The sequence below is a fragment of the Microtus ochrogaster genome, chromosome 22 (assembly GCF_000317375.1).
Source record: "Microtus ochrogaster isolate Prairie Vole_2 chromosome 22, MicOch1.0, whole genome shotgun sequence".
In the NCBI taxonomy this organism is placed as follows: Eukaryota; Metazoa; Chordata; class Mammalia; order Rodentia; family Cricetidae; genus Microtus; species Microtus ochrogaster.
The window spans coordinates 34,025,006-34,039,748 of record NC_022023.1 but is presented as its reverse complement, the minus strand read 5'-3'; the positions used below and the strand labels follow the sequence as shown (position 1 = coordinate 34,039,748).

The window sequence follows — 14,743 nt, the reverse complement described above, 5'->3', positions numbered from 1 at the left end:
TGTAGACCAGGCTGGTCTCGAACTCACAGAGATCCGCCTGCCTCTGCCTCCCGAGTGCTGGGATTAAAGGCGTGCACCACCACCGCCCGGCTAGTTTTTTGTTTTTAACTTCTCTTTTTAGTAGCTCAAGCTGACCTCAAATTCAATGTGCAGAAAAGGTTAACCTTGAGTTCAGAGCCCCCTGCTTACTACCGGAGTGGGCTACCCACTGAGTCTCAGCTACATTCTCTGCTTGCTTCCAGCCCCATGCCCCCCCCCCACTTTTTTGAGATGGTCTCTCTCCTGCCTCAGCTTCCTGAGTGTGAGCATGACAGGCCTCAGATAGTACACCAGCTTTAGCGAGCGCTCATAACTGCAGTCTCATGCGGGTGTGGGATTATTAAAAACCTTCCTTCCCTTGTGTCTGCCCACACCCACACTTTTCATGACCGGCGTCTCCACGAGGGAGAAAGTGGACCCATGGGCCTTTACTTTTCCAAGTTTCCTAGAACATAGGAGCAGAGCCTACATCAACCAGGGAGAGAACTGTGAAGAAACAGGCTGGCTGGAGCTGGGTGTGGCAGCCCACACCTGTCATCCCAGCATTTGGAAAACTGAGGCAGGAGGATTTCAAATATGAGTCTAACCTGGCTACAGAGCCAAGGCCCTACATCAAAGAGTTAAATACAGCCCTGGGGAGGAGATTCATGAGTGAGTTTCTTCCCCAGCACCAGACAGAAGCCAGGCAGGGCTATGCATGCTGCAGTCCCTGGGCACAGGGTGAGATAGACCTTGCTGGCCACACAGCCTAGCGGCAACCAGCAGCCCCAAATGTCTCAAAGCATAATGTGGAGAGCTGCTGAGGAGAGCCCAGAGGTCAGCCTCCAGACTCCACTGCCTGTGTGTGTAGAGTCCTGCATACACACACATGCACAGACACACACAAATAAAATAATTATTACACACTTGGGAGGCAGAGGTGGATCTCCAACTCTGAGGCTAGCCTGGTCTACAGAGTGAGTTCCAGGATGGTCAGGATTACACAGAAAAACCTGTGTCAAAAGAAAAGAAACAAATACTTACTAAGAAAGGGAGTGGAAATGCGTCCATTCAGAAGCACATGTGTGAAGATTGATGGATGTTTCCTTCATGGTGTCCAAACAAGGGAGTAGTCCAAACTCAAAGCCCTTGAGCTAGGAAACACCTGACAGACCAAGTCCATTGCTGAAATGATTGTGACTTGAGACACAAAGGAGCGAGGTCAGGCAAAAGGACTGGGGGCCAAAGATGGTTGCTGCTTGATGAACTGCGCTCCATCCCTGGGACCCACACGGTAGGAGAGACCCAACCCTGCAACTTGTCCTCGGAACCCCAGGCGTGTGCATGGCATGTATGGGCATGTATGTGCACATGCATGAGCAAGGGCACAGTTTCTCTGTTTATGTGTGTGCTGCCATGGAACACACAGCCTCACAAGTGTGAGAGAAGGAATCTACCAAGCAGCCCTCCCTCAGTCCAGAAAGAATCCTCCAATGGTTTAAGACAACATTTTAAAATGTGGACCCCTGGGCTGGAGATATGGCTCAGTGGTTAAGAACACTGGCTGCTCTTCCAGAGGACCAAGGCTCAATTCCTAGCACCCACACGGCAGCTCACACCTGTCTAATTCCTGTTCCAGGTGATTCAATGCCCTCACATGGACATGCAGGCAGAATACCAATATACATGAAATAAAAATAAATATTTTTAAAGCCACAGGGAAAAAACAGTACTAATATGCACAAGCTGGCTGCTGACTTCCATGCATGTATTGTGCATGTACACATGCATAAATAAACAAATAAAACTTATAATGGGTTCAAATGCAGAAAACGAGGAATGGGAGGCAAGAAAGATGAAGGGGGCCAAAGTAAATTTCCCAAGAGACTGCTAGAAGGGAAGGGACAGGGACAACTGACCAGAGCTTGGACCTTGTAAGTGGCTTTCCAGGGTCTCATCCCTGCCCTCCAGCTGCTCACTAGGTTGGTCTGTAGAATGGGCTGGGTCTGTCAGCTCTGCAGCCTTGGGGACCAGGAGGAGACACAATGTGAATCATCCCGACTGCCAGTGTGGAGGTGCAAAGGAGGCCCCATCAGCCATGTCAGCCACGTCAGCCACGTCAGCCACGTCAGCCACGGAGGGTGAAGTGCCACACATCTGTCATTCCGGTGCTGAGGAGGCTGAGACAGGAGGATCAGGAGTGCAAAGTCAGCCCAGGCTACATCCTGTGTCACAGAGGGAGGCTGGGGCTGGGGCTGGGGGTAGAGCGCTAGCCCAGTAATCAGGAAGCTACAAGTTCCAGCGCTAGCACCACAAATGCCTGATGGGAACCTGAGGCAGGAGGATAATAATTTTGAGGCCAGCCAGGACGCCTACTCAAAACAAAACAAAAATCAATTCCAGGATTGAGCCCCGTCTTTTTGATGAGTATCTGTGAACCTCGTTTTCCCGAAAAAAATCTCCCTTTCCCTGTGTAAAACTGGACCTTATGTGACACACATTGGAAGATCCCTAACTCCGAGGGAAGCTTAGTGGTGGGGGAGGGTGAGATCCTCACATGGAAACTTCGCCAGCCACAGTGACTATACCCCATCTCCATCTGGAAACTCCACATAAATAAATAAATGTGTGTGTATGTATATGCACATATATTTTTGTGGGGAGGACAGGATCCAGACTTTTATTCTGAAGCTGGCCCCAGCCTATGAGGTAATCCTTGGAGCTTCATTCGAGGATGATTCTTATTGGTCTACTGACCAAGCCCCACCCAGGGTTCCCTGTGCTCCGCCTTCCTCTGAAGCGCATAAAAGTGCAACATCCGTACCTAGGCAGCCACCGGGACACCTGCAGCTGCAGTTGAACAGGAGCGGGTGAGGCATGAGGGGACGAGGAACAGGTGCTGGGGGAGGGGAGAGGGACCCTGGAAACAACGCAGGTTGGCATATCTTTCAGAAGGCTAACTGGACTATCAGGGAAGGAAAGAGGAGCCAGTACTGTCTTCCTGGGAGGTGGGAGCAGGTGAGATCCTTGCGCCTTCGGTTCCCCCTCCTGGAACTCCCTGGGACGATGGGAAAGTATTAAAACCGAAAATAGGTCCCCGAGAGGCAGGATAGACCCAAGCAGCAGGCATCCGGGCAGAAGGCGGATGCTGTGCGCCTGTCCTTGCGCCCATCCACCCAGAGGAACCGCTAATTATGTTTCAGCACCGCAGCCGCGGACAGCGTCACCCAGGTGGGGGCAGAGCGGGCGCTCGGCTTCAGTACCCAGAGCCAGGACAGCTCCCAGCGGGTCACCAAGGAGACGCCGCCCCCCACCCCACCCCCACCCTACCCCCTCCCGCACAGCACCAAACTCACAGTACCCAGCGTCAGGGACAACCTTGGGGTCCTTTACAGAGAAGATTTTTTTTTTTTTTTTTTTTGAGACAGGGTACATAGCCCTGGCTGTCCTGGAACTCACTATGTAGACCAGACTGGCCTCCAACTCACAGAGTATGAGAGAAGCATTCTGTCAACGGAATGATTAAATGCCACTGGATGAACCAATGTCCCAAATGAAGCAGTGAGTGGCAAGCCATCCCCAATCTAACTTTATATCTCACATTCTTTTTATTTTTTTTAAAGGGGGCCTCTGCGTGCGCGTGTCTCTCTCTCTCTCTCTCTCTCTCTCTCTCTCTCTCTCTCTCTGTGTGTGTGTGTGTGTGTGTTCGAGGCTCTCTCCCATACTCTTGTAGACCAGAACTCTTGTAGCTGGGAACTCAATGTGAAGCCAAGTATGATCTTGAAGTCCTCATCCTCCTGCCTCCACTTCTTGAGTGCTCGGGTGCTCACATCTGTATCAATAAATCCCACACTGCCGATGTGGCCGGGTGTACGTCGGGCAGCTAGAGACCAGATCACCCTTGTGTCGGGGGATGGGATGGGAAAGGGAGGCTTAAGCATGGGAAGTCAGCGTGGCCTGTTCTGCTCAGTGCAGAACCGGCGCAGGACGAGGGGCGGAGCCTGTGAGCCAGTGCTATGTGGAAGACTTGTGATTTTGTTGTTCTGATGTGGGATGACAACAAGTCACAGCCGGCCTTATAGCGTGGACTCCCTTCACCTTCCTTCTGAAACACACACGCCAGTCGGGGCAGGCTGGCGGGCTGGTGAAGTCACTCAGGGGGTAAGGGGAACTGCAGAGAGGATGGAGAACCTGAGTGTGATTCCCCAGGACCAACATGGTAGGAGGATAGAAACAGCTCCTGCAGGTTGTCCTCTGGCTGTCCCACGTGTACTGTGACACACACTCCCACACACAAATAATAAACATGTGGAAAACTCTTTTTTTTTTTTATTTTTTTGAGACAGGGTTTCTCTGTAGCTTTGGAGCCTGTCCTGGAACTATCTCCTGTAGCCCAGGCTGGCCTCAAACTCACAGAGATCCACCCGCCTCTGCCTCCCGAGTGCTGGGATTAAAGGCGTGAGCCACCACTGCCCGGCAACACGTGTAAAGCTCTTAAAAGAGGGATTAGCATAGGAGGTGTGTCTAGTGCACCCTGAGGTTATTTTCTTTCTTGTCTTTCTTCTTTTCTTCTACTCGGTCTGTTTTGAGACAGTGTCCCCTGTAGTGTCTCCAGGCTTTCCTCTAACTCTGAATCTAGCCAAGGATAGCCTCGACTACTGGCCCTCTTGCCTCCACCCCCTGAGTGGCATCCACACTATGTCCAGAGTGCACGGTGCACACTGCCTGGGCACTGTCCCCACAGAGCCCCATCCCAGACCCAGTGAGTCTTTTTCATTAAAGCTTCTGTGTCCCCCCCACACCAACCACTGACACCCGTGACCTCCAAATACAGTCACCCCCAGTCCTGTGGGGTTCTCCCCAGACTCCTGGTGCTATGACATAGGCAGGAAAGCTTATGGTGATGGTCTCACCCCATCACGGAGGGAAGTCAGGGCCAGAGCCTGGAGACAGTAGCTGATGCAGAGACCATGGAGGGGTGCTGATTCCTGGCTTGCTCTACAGCCTGCCCAGCCTGCTGTCTTGTAGACCGCAGGACTACCAGGCCAGGGATGGCATCACCCTCAGTGACCTCCCACATCAATCACTGATCAAAAGAATGCCTGATGGAGGCCTTTTCTCATTTGAGGTTCCTGCTTCCCAGACAGCCCAGTTGAAGAATGCAGCCACACAGCAGCCCTGTGGTCTTTGTCCATGCAGTTTTCTCCCCTGGTACCGCCTGGCCTGCTCACAAAACCTCAAATAAGCCACTCTGCCCTCTCCATGCTTCAGCTCTTTGGGAGAAAATTCCTGATAACTCATCAACCACCTAGGACAAGACTCCATTAATGTCCTCAGACTCCTGGGAAGGCCACATCATGGCAAGAACGACTGAGTCTCTCAAGTAGAATGTTTACAGATCTATTCCTGGTTGCGTTGTGGGTTCAGCACAGCACTGCAGAGGAAGCCCAGCGCCTTGCAAACACTATGTCGGAGCCATGACCCCCAAACCTTCACTGGGGATTCTAGTCAGGGCCACAGCCCCAGACCCTCACTGGGGAATCCTAGGCAGGACTTCACCCATGACCACGCCCCCAACCCCTCACTGGGGATTCTAGGTGCGGGGCTCCACCCTGACCATGACCCCAGCCCCTCACTGAGGGATTCTAAGTGGGGGCTTGATCCAGTCAAGCAGATAAAAGACCAGGAAGGATTTCAGATGAGAGCTGTAGATTCTAGGCAGGGGTTCAAGTGATGAGCCATACTTTCAACTTTTATTTATTTTGTAATTTTTTTTAAGACAGGATTTCACTATATAGACTAAGCTGTCCTGGAACTCAAGAGGCCCGCCAGCTTCTGTCTTGCCTCCAGAGTGCTGGGCTTAATGGTGTGCCCCTCCATGCCTGGCTTATGTTTTTATTTCTTGAGGATGTCTTACTCTTCTGCCCTGAATGGCCTCGAACTCAGAATCTTCCCATTTTTACTTCCCCATAGTCTAGTGATGGCCAGGCCAGTGATGCCCAGCCTGCTACTCTGCTTCCCCTATGCCCAGCCTAACACATGGTATTCAATGGGTGCTCAATAAATGTGTGTTGATTCCACAGAGGCATCAAGGGATACAGCAGCAATTAGTAAACAAAATCCATATGTTCACCACACACACACTGCGATTACTCTCTGGACTCTAAGAAGGAGCAGCTGTTGAGGGACAGCAATGGCAGGTGTCTCCTGGGGAAATATAATTAAATTTCTGGATACTCAGGGGCGGGCCAATGAAAGAACAGCCCCAGGAGACAGCCGGTCTCATTCATTAGCAATTAAGAGACATCGATTTCTCATTAGTTAAGGGAGGCCCTATCTCCCTCCTTCACTCCAGAGGAACTGAATCTTCTCTCTTCTGGGAGTCCTGCCTCAGTGGGCCCATTAAGAAGCCCAGAGAATAAGATTAAATGATTAAATGATGCCTAAATGCCAGAGGTGCTTATGGATGGGGCATCAGGTGCCCGGGTTAAGTCATACAGTGGAAGATTTCTCATATGCTCAGCACCACGAAGAGTGAGGGACAGGGAGCACGTGTCCACAGCCGTGTTTCAGAAACTCAGCCCTGTGTAGCCCTGGCTGTCCTGGAACTCACTCTGTAGCCCAGGCTGACCCTGAACTCACAGACATCCACCTGCCTCTGCCCCCTCCCAGTGCCAGAACTAAGGGTGTGTGCCACCACCTCCCAACTTATCCACATTTCCTGTACTCACCCCAAATTCATCCTGTCTATTGGAACCCTCAGGGCTCCAGGAGTGGACACTGCCTTGGCTAGGTTTTGTCAACTTGACACAAGCCAGAGTCATCTGGGAAGAGGCTGAGAAAATGGCTCCACCAGGTTGGCCCATCCTTCCTTTACTCGATATTGACCATTGTGGGTGGGGCCACCTGGGGAGGTTGGATAAAAAAAAAAATAAAAACAGACTGAGCAAGTCCTGGGGATGGGGCCATAGCAGGCTCCTCCATGGCCTCTGCATCAGCTCCTGCCTCAAGTTCCCCTCCACAATGGGCTCTAACCTGTGTGCTAAGGGAGCTCTCTCTTACCCAAATTGCTTTTGCTCTTTCTCACAGCAACAGAAATCACTCAAGGACAGCACAACAGTAGAAAAGAAAAGCTGGGCGGTGGTGGCGCACGTCTTTAATCCCAGCATTCTGTAGGCAGAGGCAGGTGGATCTCTATGAGTTCACGGCCAGCCTGGGCTACAGAGCGAGTCCAGGACAGGCTCCAAAGTCACAGAGAATCCTGTCTCCAAAAAGAAAAAGAAAAAAGAAAGAAAGAAAGAAAGAAAGAAAGAAAGAAAGAAAGGAAGAGAAAAGAAACAGGGCAGTGTCTTGTCTAGGGTTCTATTTCTGTGACACTATGACCATGGCAACTCTTTTTTTAGGGGGGGCGGTTTCAAGGCAGGGTTTCTCAGTGCTGGCTGTCCTGGAACTCGCTCCATTGACCAGGCTGGCCTTGAACTCACAGAGATCCACCTACCTCTGCCTCCCGAGTGCTGAGATTAAAGGTGTGTGCCACCACCGCCCAGAAACCACAGCAACCACGGCAACTCTTTTTTTTTTTTTTTTTTTTTTTTTTTTTTTTTTTTTTTTTTTTTTTTTTTTTTTTTTTTTTTGTTTTTTTTTGTTTTTCGAGACAGGGTTTCTCTGTGGTTTTGGAGCCTGTCCTGGAACTAGCTCTTGTAGACCAGGCTGCTCTCGAACTCACAGAGATCCGCCTGCCTCTGCCTCCCGAGTGCCGGGATTAAAGGCGAGCGCCACCACCGCCCGGCAACCACAGCAACTCTTATAAGGAAAAGATTTAATTGAGGTGGTGGCTTACAGTTCAGAGGTTCAGTCCATTACCATCACTGCGGGGAGCATGGCAGTGTGCCGGCAGACGTGGTGCTGGAGGAGCTGCTACGTGTTGCTATGCAGGCAACAGGAAGTTGTCTCACTGGGCGTGGCTTGAGCGTCTATGAGACTTCAAAACCCTCCTCCAAAATGACACACTTCCTTCAACAAGACCACACCCACTCTCCAACAAGGCCACACCCCCTAACAGTGCCACACCCTTTGGGCGTGCCATTTTCCTTCACTTTACTACAGACAGACAGCTGGTTCATTGGGTGTGACTCCTAAAGTCCACATGGCGGAAGGCAAGAGCAGATTCCAGAGGGCGCTGCTCCCACCTGTGCAGTTAACGCTGGCAGGAGTCTCAGGGCTGCAGAGATGGCTCAGTGGGGAAGGGCGCTGACCGGTTTGAAAACCGGCTTTGACTCCCAGCACCCACAAGCCAGTTCCAGGGTTCTGATGCTCCCTCCTGGCTGCCATCAGCACCTGGCACACATGTGGAGCGCAGACACACGTGCTGGCGACGCGCTGGTGTACAGGAAGTAATAAAACGAGGAGATGATATTGATGAAGAACGGTGAGCACATTTGCACACAGTGAGTCTGAGGCTAGCCCAGGATCCACCCTGTGCCACCATTCTTCCCTTGGTTCTTTCTGAAACCTGACCAGCTTATGAGGGAGGGACACGGCTCCCGTCAGACCCTCTCTTGGTAGCTTCCATGCGTAGTTTGCGGGAGACTCCCACTATGTTCGTGTGTGGGTTTGCATGTGTGTGCACATGTTCCTAGACAGACACATGTGCTGGAGTGTTTGGTCGCGTGTCTAGGTGCAGGTCAGAGGCCAACACTGGCAGTCAGACCTCAGTACCGTTCACTTTCTGGTTTATATTTATTATTTATTTACCTACTGAGCATGCATGTGTACATGTGGCTGCTCTCATGTGCAAGTCAGACTCAGGTCTGACTGTCCACCATGTAAGTCCTGTGCACTGAACTCAGATCCCCAAGCTTGGTGGCAAGCTCCCCCTACTGGCTGAGCCACCTCACTGGCCCTTCTCCCTTTTCTCACCTGAGACAGCATCTCATACTATATATCCCAGGGTAGCCTGGAACTCAAAGCAATCCTCCTGCCCCCATCTGCCAAGTATTGATATTACAGACGTGAGCCACTATAGGAAAGCTTGGCTTTCCTATCCTCTTACAAAGCAGGAAGATTACCCAAAGATCTGAAAATCTCACCAGGTGAAGGCCAGCCTGGGCTACAAAAGCAGGAAGGTTACCCAAAGATCCGGAAATCTCACAAGGTGAAGGGCTACACACTGATGCCTTCAAACCATTGGGTTTCTGTAAGAACCTCACCATAGACCCAGGAACAACATAGCTCCTTTTTGCTTGTTAAGGCACGGAGCAGATGGCAGACTGCTCCGTCGAGGGTGTGCAGACCTCATGCCTGAGGCCTTGAGCAAGAACTCCCTGCAATTTCTCTAGCTCCCTAGGTAGGGCTCAATCTGTGACACCCACCCCAGTACCACTGAGTGGGGGATGGGATCTGCCACATGCCCATGATGGTATCATTTACTGTTTTTATTAGATGTCAGTCATTTGATCTTTCCAATAAAGACTCAGGAACCAGATGCTGGGGTGAGAGCTGCCAGCTCAGAGAGGCAGAGAAAGCACCCAGCTGACTTTCCTTCTCCACCATCGTCCCGGAAAAGACTCCCTTTTTTTTTTTTTTTTTTTTTTTGGTTTTTCGAGACAGGGTTTCTCTGTAGCTTTGGAGCCTGTCCTGGAACTCCCTTGGTAGACCAGGCTGGCCTTGAACTCACAGAGATCCGCCTGCCTCTGCCTCCCGAGTGCTGGGATTACAGGCGTGCACCACCACCGCCCGGCTCTTTTTTTGTTTTTTTTTGAGACAGGGTTTCTCTGTGGCTTTGGAGTCTGTCCTGGCACTAGCTCTGTAGACCAGGCTGGTCTCGAACTCACAGAGATCCGCCTGCCTCTGCCTCCCGAGTGCTGGGATTAAAGGCGTGCGCCACCACTGCCCGGCAAGACTCCCATTTTTTGATGTTTCAAACAACAACAATAAACCCTCAAACTGAATGTCCCTCCCTACCACTTCCTGTGCGTCCCTCTCTCCATCATCCTCCTGACTCTCTGTGGTTTTTTTCTTGTTCACTTCCTGTAAACTGGTTGCATACTTCGCCTCTAGACCGATGGTTGACTTTATTTAATCCAATTTACAATATTCATGCAGAAAGATTTTGGATCAAAGGTGTTTGCTGGGGCTGAGCCACACCACAAATAAAAACAGGTTTTCCCAGTAAATAATGCAATCTCAGGGACCACAGTGTGATCACATATCCTGTGTCAGTCATTGGTGTTTGCTAGGGCAGCAATGGGCTAGCCAGGGAGAGCAAGCAGCGTCTAAGAGAGGGGGAGTTCTGAACCTGCTCATGCTCATTGATGTGCATTTAGGGAGGCAGCAGCTGTCAGGACCTGTGGCCTCCCCAGGCACTGACTTTTGACCAGGTTTGTGGAGAGCAGGTGTCAAATTTGATCAGAAATTGGTTGTTTGCCTCGGGACAGTCATGCCATGACTGTACCAGCCTAGCATCTGCCAGCTGGGACCACACTGCAGCCGTCAGGGTCCAGTGAGTGTGGACGCCCACATGTAAGGGTCAGAGGACAACCTGCAGGAATGGGCTTGCTCCTTCCCCAGTGTGGGTCCTTTGCAGCAAGCACTATTACCAACTGAACTATTTCATTGGCCCCCAAATTCTCTCTCTCTCTTTCTTCAAGACAGGGTTTCTCTGTGTAACACCCCTGGCTGTGCTGGAACTCACTCTGTATAGACCAGGCTGGCTTTGAACACACTGAGATCCGCCTGTCTCTACCTCCTGCGTGCTAGGGTTAAATATGTTCACCACCACCATCCAGCCCAAACTCTTTTTTTTTTTTTGGTTTTTTCGAGACAGGGTTTCTCTGTGGCTTTGGAGCTCTGTAGACCAGGCTGTCTCGAACTCACAGAGATCCGCCTGCCTCTGCCTCCCGAGTGCTGGGATTAAAGGTGTGTGCCACCACCGCCCGGCTCCAAACTCTTTTCTTAAAATTGTATTTTTGCAAGATGTGGTGGCACATGCCTTTAATCCCAGCACTTGGAAGGCAGAACAGGGAGGCAGAGTCAGGCAAATCTCCGAGTTTGAGCCCGGGCTGCTCCGCAGAGTGAGTTCCATGAGTGCCAGGGATACACAGAGAAACACTGTCTCAAGGGGGAAAAAAGAATAGCTTGACCTGGCGGTGGTGGCTCACGCCTTTAATCCCAGCAATCAGAAGGCAGAGACAGGCAGATCTCTGTGAGTTCGAGGCCAGCCTGGTCTACAGAGCGAGTTCCAGGACAGGCTCCAAAGCTACAGGGAAACCCTGTCTCGAAAAACAAAATAAATAAATAGCTTGTTTTACTGGGACAGGGTCTCACTCTGAAGTCCAGGCTGGCTCAAATTCACAGAGATCCTCCTGCCTTAGTGTCCCCTTTCTGGGGAGATGGACATGATGCTCACTGTCAGAATTGAGTGATGAGGTGAGTTACTGGTCAACACGAGCCACCACAAGTCTGTACACTTACTATATGTCCTTTGTTGTTGATTTGAGGCAGTCACATTGTTGCCCAGGCTAGCTTCAAACTCCCTCTGTAGCTGAGATTGACCTTGACCTCCCGATTGTCCCTCTGGAGGACGGAGGACAGGTGCGTGTCCCCATGCCTGGCCTGTGTGTCGTTGATAATTCATGCACGCCAGGCAAGTAGTCTACCCACAGAGCTACAGCCCCGGCCCGACTTTTCATTTTTGATGCTGCTTTCTTTGTTTGATTTTGTGTCCAAGTTTCACTTGGTAACCAGGCTGCCCTGGAACTCATGATGCTGTCCCCGCGTTCCTGGCTCCCACGAGTCCACTTCCGCCTCTGGATTCCTCCGTCTGGGCTGTGTGAAATCCTGTGGGTGGGTCTCTCACTGAGCGGGGTCGGTCTTCAGTACTCTTGTTCCTGTTTATGACTGAGTATGCTGTCTTTTGAAAGAGTATTTTCATTTTGTATTGGTGCTGGGGAGGATTTGTGCGCATGACTGCAGTGCTCACCGAGGCCAGCAGAGGTCCCGTGACCCCTGGAGCTGCAGTCATAGAGGTGAGCTGCCCTGTGGGTGCGGGGACCGAACCTGCGGCCTCTGACAGAGCAGCCAGAGCTCTAACGCTGAACCCGTCTCTCACCTGAGGTCCTGGGGCAGACGCTATATTGTAGCCTTTTACCTAAGAGGCTGAGGCCCAGAGAGGTTAAGTGTGTGGTTCAGGGAAGCTCAGTGAGGAGGCAACTGGGACCCGTGCAGCTTAGGACTCAGTTATGAGGCTCTTTGATAATTTACATATTTTGGACACTCTGGTGTTCCTTGGCATCATTGTCTGTGCTATTTGTTGAGATATACCTCTCAGTGTTGCCCAGGCTTGGTCCTCCCTTCCTCAGCTTCTGGGGTGAGGGGATTATGGAGTCTGAGGGCCTCATAACACTGATGAGGTCTCTCTCTCTCTCTGGCTTTCCCAAGCAAGCGTGTGTCTCACAGACGTGCCAGCAGGGGCTCGAGGTGGTGACTCCAGGAATCCTGAAGTTCTTTGCTTGGAATACCCGTATATGGAATTTTTTTTTATTTATTATGTATACATATACATTATTTTTTTAAAATATTTATTTATTTACTCATTATGTATAGTGTTCTGTCTGTGTGTATGCCTGCAGACCAGAAGAGGGCACCAGACCCCATTACAGATGGTTGTGAGCCACCATGTGGTTGCTGGGAGTTGAACTCAGGACCTTTGGAAGAGCAGACAATGCTCTTAACCTCTGAGCCATCTCTCCAGCCCCCATATATGGAATTTTATTTTATTGGAAGGTAGGATTCAGAAGTCCAATGACATCCCCCCACTTCCACACCCCAACCCCGGGTCCAGCAACCACAGAGATCACCTCCCCGGGGAAGGTGGGAGCTGCCCAGAGAGCCTTGATTACTGCTCCTTAATGGGTCCTTCAGAACAGAGTGGGTTTTGGTTTCCATGTCAACAAGCAGGCAGCAGCAAAAGGGAAGTGGCTTCAGGAGCTTCCTCTCCCGCCCATCAAAGCTTCTGCCAGCCAATCTCTCCATAGCTAACCTTGGGGCCAGGAAGATAACCCACCAGAGATCTTAGAGACACTTGTAAGTGGGTGCAGCTTCCTGGCCCCATGCACAGTGAGAACTACCCTGGTCCGTCCAACTGAAGCAAACGCAGAGAAACTGCATGGGTTTCGATGTGGCTGAGGAGTGGGGCCCCACTTAGAACCCTCCAGTGAGAGGCTGGGGCCGTGGCTCTGTGGAAATAAACTTGTTACCACTAAATAAAATTATCCACTAAAGACAATGGAATTTTACACCTAAGGCTTTGCAAGGTCTGTGGTCATTGAGGCTGTTGCCCCCTGCTGTCCACTATGGGAACTGCAGCCACCTTTGAACTTTGAGGTCACTCTGGGAGGAGCCCAGCTGGCTAAGGTGTCCCAACTCAGTGTCCACCAAGACCTATGGCTTCCAGCGCTGTACCAGGTCCAGCCTACCTGTAATTCCAGTTCCATCCAGTGCTGGAGATCATAGTCGTGGGCCACATCCTAGTTTTCCAAAACATGCTGGCATCAAACAGTGACTTTGTCTCCTGGCTACTCTGATCAACGCGCGTTTTCTGACTCTATCTCCTGGCGGCTGGTGCCTAGAGCAGATGTCTCCCTGGAGCCTGCTCACCTCCATATAGATTCCAACCTCGGTGTGAATACTGTGTTCACAACTGTCACACCGTGTCCTCCATGGACTGCAGGCAGAAAACACACCTGCTGGTGTGGCCCGCAGCCATTATTCCACCTCTCAGCAGACGGAGGCAAAACCAGCCAGGGCTACATAGTTAGACCTAGTCTAAAGCAAACAGTAAACAACGAGACAAGCCGGGGAGATAAATCTGTCCAGATTCTATATAGTTTTTTATAAAGCTATATTTTCACGCTATTTCTCGTGTGTGCACAAGCACACATGCATGTGTCATAGTAACCATGTGGATATCAGCGGCCATGTTGCCATGTCCTGCCACATGGGTTCAGGGCCAAAATCAGGTTGTCATGTTTGGCAGCAAGCCCTCCACCAGGTCAGACACAATTTTTGATTTTAGACAGAGTCTTGCTTTGTAGCCCAGGCTAGCCTGCTCGTCATAGTCCTGCCTCACCGCCCCATGCTGGGATGACAGGTTGCATGCTGGTGTAGAATAGTTTTTAAGCTGTGTTGCTTTTGACTACGCTGCATTTGTTTAACTCTGTGAAGCTGTGATTCTCTGCCTGTCTAAAACACCTGATGGTCCGAATAAAGAGCTGAACGGCCAATAGTGAGGCAGGAGAGAGGATAGGTAAGGCAGCCAGGCAGAGAGTATAAACAGAAGGAGAAAGGGGAGGGTGAGCGAGAGAAGAAGAGGGGAATAATAAGGGCCAGCCACCCAGCCAGCCATGGAGTAAGAGTGAAAGTAAGGTACACAGAAGTAAGAAAAGGAAGCAGCCCAGAGGCAAACGGTAGGCAGGATAATTTAAGGAAAGCTGGCTAGAAACAAGTCAAGCTAAGGTCGGGCTTTTTCAAGTAAGAATAAGTCTCTTCGTGTGTATTTATTTGGGAGCAGGGTGGTGGTCCCCCAAAAGAGCAAAGAGTAAAACAACCGGCTTCAGGGGCTGGAGAGATGGCTCAGAGGTTTAAGAGCATTGCCTGCTCTTCCAAAGGTCCTGAGTTCAATTCCCAGCAACCACATGGTGGCTCACAACCATCTGTAATGAGGTCT

The 14,743-nt window shown here is 50.9% G+C and overlaps 1 long non-coding RNA gene across 1 annotated transcript; it reads left to right on the top strand.

The window, feature by feature from the left end:
• The first annotated feature begins 2,833 nt into the window (after nt 1–2,833).
• LOC113457332 lies at nt 2,834–3,453 on the top strand. The gene is made up of 3 exons (XR_003377930.1): nt 2,834–2,888; nt 2,971–3,036; nt 3,222–3,453. It is a non-coding gene; the product is annotated as an uncharacterized LOC113457332 (long non-coding RNA).
• The last annotated feature ends 11,290 nt before the right edge of the window (nt 3,454–14,743 follow it).